Below are 2,689 nucleotides of genomic sequence, written 5' to 3'. Positions count from 1 at the left end.
CCTGACCCTAGAGAAGTTGCAAGTGTGGCTGCAGTGTCACATGTGTGACAGTAGGTGGCAGAGAGAGGGAGGCTACGTCTACACTCAGTGTTCTGACCTGTGACCTTCTGAATGATTAGTGGCCTAACTCCCTGGAAAAAATGAGCCTCTGACCATCACCAGTACAGCACTCTGCAGGAACAGGCAGGCAGCAAGCCCAGGACCGGGTGAGCCCCCTCCTGGGGCCTCGGTCTCAGTCTGGAGTGAGCCAGAGACAGACAACAGGACCTGGAAAGGAGCAAGCCTGCTGGCCTAAGATGACCACCAGCCCCTCACTGCACAGGCTTGGGGGAGCAAACTATGACCAAGGTGACTCCTGCCCAGTGCCATAATTGGCTTTGAATTACATGGGTAGGGCATACATAGGACTCCTGACCCCACTCCTGAGATGACCCAGACACTCAGAGACCCCAGATGCCACTAAGAAGAGCAAGTAAGTGGTGGAGAAAATAAAACGAAAAAGAGGGGCTAGAGAGATGGCTCAGAAGTTAAGAGCACTGACTGTTCTTCCAAAGGTCCTGAGTTCAACTCCCAGCACCCACATGGTGGCTCACAACCATCTACACTGAGATCTGATGCCTTCCTCTGGCATGCAGGGCAGAACACTGTATAAATAATAAATTAATAAAATCTTTAGAAAAAAGAAAGAGAAACAGAAGGATGGGTGTATGCTTTGGTCTTTTTAAAATCTACTTTATTTGAGTGCTTTCCACCCCACCTACCCTCGATAGGAGAGAAAGGAGGTGAGTAGGGACAACAGAAGTAGACTTTTCTAGACTCAGTTCCTTGGGGGCGATTCCACTCTTTGTCGTCAGGATTTCACCAGCAAACACAGCAACAGGAACAAGCAGCAGTAGGAGCAACAGAGACATAGCATCCTCTTCAAAGTCGTCTACTGAGCATCTCTAAGAGCATCTCAGATCAGGAGCAATGAGCAGCCAAGCGATGCGAAGTATGCGAGGCCAAAAGCAGTTGATCTTTATTATCTGGACTATTTATACTCTCCCATAGTCCAAACAGGATGTTTTGCAACCGGCAAAGACTATGACCTTTCACAAGTCTGCTTCCAGTGGGCAAACATCACATACACTTACACAAGTCTGTTTCACACCCCACACTTGGGATCAAAATAAAAATATGTTTGCATCCACTACAGATGTGTGTGCAATGAAGAGAGGCAGAACTGGAGACTTGAGGGTAGTAAGGAACAGCCTGCTGTGAGTAGCCAGTGATGCCACCTAGGACCATGGTGGGGTCCTGGCCTGTGCTGCCACTGGGGGCCACATCCGGGTCTGTGGCCCTGATGCAGCAGAGTCTGTTACCCCTAAAGGCCAGATAGACATCCCTAGTCTGGGCTGCCACCAAGGGACATGTTGATGTCTGAGGGCTGTGCAGAACTGGGTCTACCCCTCACCTGGGCACTGTGGAAGAGCTAGCCGTTAGGGCATGGGAGCAGGAGAGCTGACTGTGCCCCCTCACTTATTGCTGCACTTGGGAGAACAGGTCCAGGTCCTGCACCTTGCCTGAAGAGCACAGTAGAGCTGGTCCTGGACATGAGGATTTTGGGTAAGCCCGCCTCCACGGTGTGAGCTTTGAGGAACTGGCTCTGCCTCTTGCTGTCAGTGGCATTGGATGTGCCAGTTCGGCAGGTGGGAGAGCTCACCCCAGTGGTCAGGCTGGCCAGCTCAGTTACCTCTCAAGGCTTTGAATTGACCCATCCAACATATACCCCATGGATAAACTGCTGGAGTGTATGAAGGGGCCAATCCTACAGACCCAAAGCTATAGGACCTCTCTCCATGGCACAGGGAGACAACAGTGTATCTAAGAGGACTCCTAGTGAAGTTCCAGTATTGATGGTGTAGCAGAAGCCAGAGGCCTTGTATCAGACCAAGGACTCAGCAAGCAAAGAAGTGTGGACCAAAAGCTATCCTGTGGGATACACTGACACACTACCGCTTCCACAGTGAGGATTGTTTTTTCTCTATGGGGTGGGAGGTTTCGAGCGTGGAGAGTACCAAGGGAGGGGAGATGAGTGGGATTGGAATAAATGATGTGAAATTCACAAAGACAATAAAATTTTTTAAAAAGTATTCCTACCTAGGGCATTCCTACAAAGTTACAAAATTATCATAAAACCGTAGTGGACAAACATTTTAAGTCTGTTTTAAACTTTGGCTTATCGTATGGAAATTTCATTGTGTCCTTGATCTTCGGTCTTTTATATTGGTGGTATAAAAAAGTGGCATAATTGCCTGAGTTAACTAAAGTTTTTTACATCCTTAGCCTAAATCTATGATCTACCCCTTCAGGAAAGTATTCATTATCTCCCTATAAAGTAAGTACAGAATGTTCTATAAAACTAAGTAAAAACATTAGCTAAGCCATGTCTATTAAAGGTAGGTATGTACCTTTATAAGGGATTTTGTCATACATAGTAACTAATAAATTTTAAATTGTCTACAGAGTCTTTTTACAGTAAGCTTCCAGGAAATAAAGAAAAGCAGACGGTTTCATGAACTGGAAAAAGATCTCATTCAAGCCTCCTTCCAGCCTAGAGGGAAAGGACTGCACTTTTATAGTTCTTGAATCTTCTTTATAGTCAGCCATTGTTTAAACTGGTCAAGATGTTTGGAATTCTGCTAGGTGT

General features: G+C 46.7%; 1 non-coding gene across 1 annotated transcript; it reads left to right on the top strand.

Moving 5' to 3' along the window:
• LOC127187278 (small nucleolar RNA SNORA17) lies at positions 1 to 131 on the top strand. The gene has a single exon (XR_007830438.1). It is a non-coding gene; the product is annotated as a small nucleolar RNA SNORA17 (small nucleolar RNA).
• Positions 132 to 2,689: the final 2,558 nt, after the last annotated feature.

This window comes from Acomys russatus, chromosome 3 (genome assembly GCF_903995435.1).
Source record: "Acomys russatus chromosome 3, mAcoRus1.1, whole genome shotgun sequence".
Lineage (NCBI taxonomy): Eukaryota > Metazoa > Chordata > Mammalia > Rodentia > Muridae > Acomys > Acomys russatus.
The sequence above is the reverse complement of the archived record's forward strand: the minus strand, read 5'-3'. Positions and strand labels throughout refer to the sequence as shown.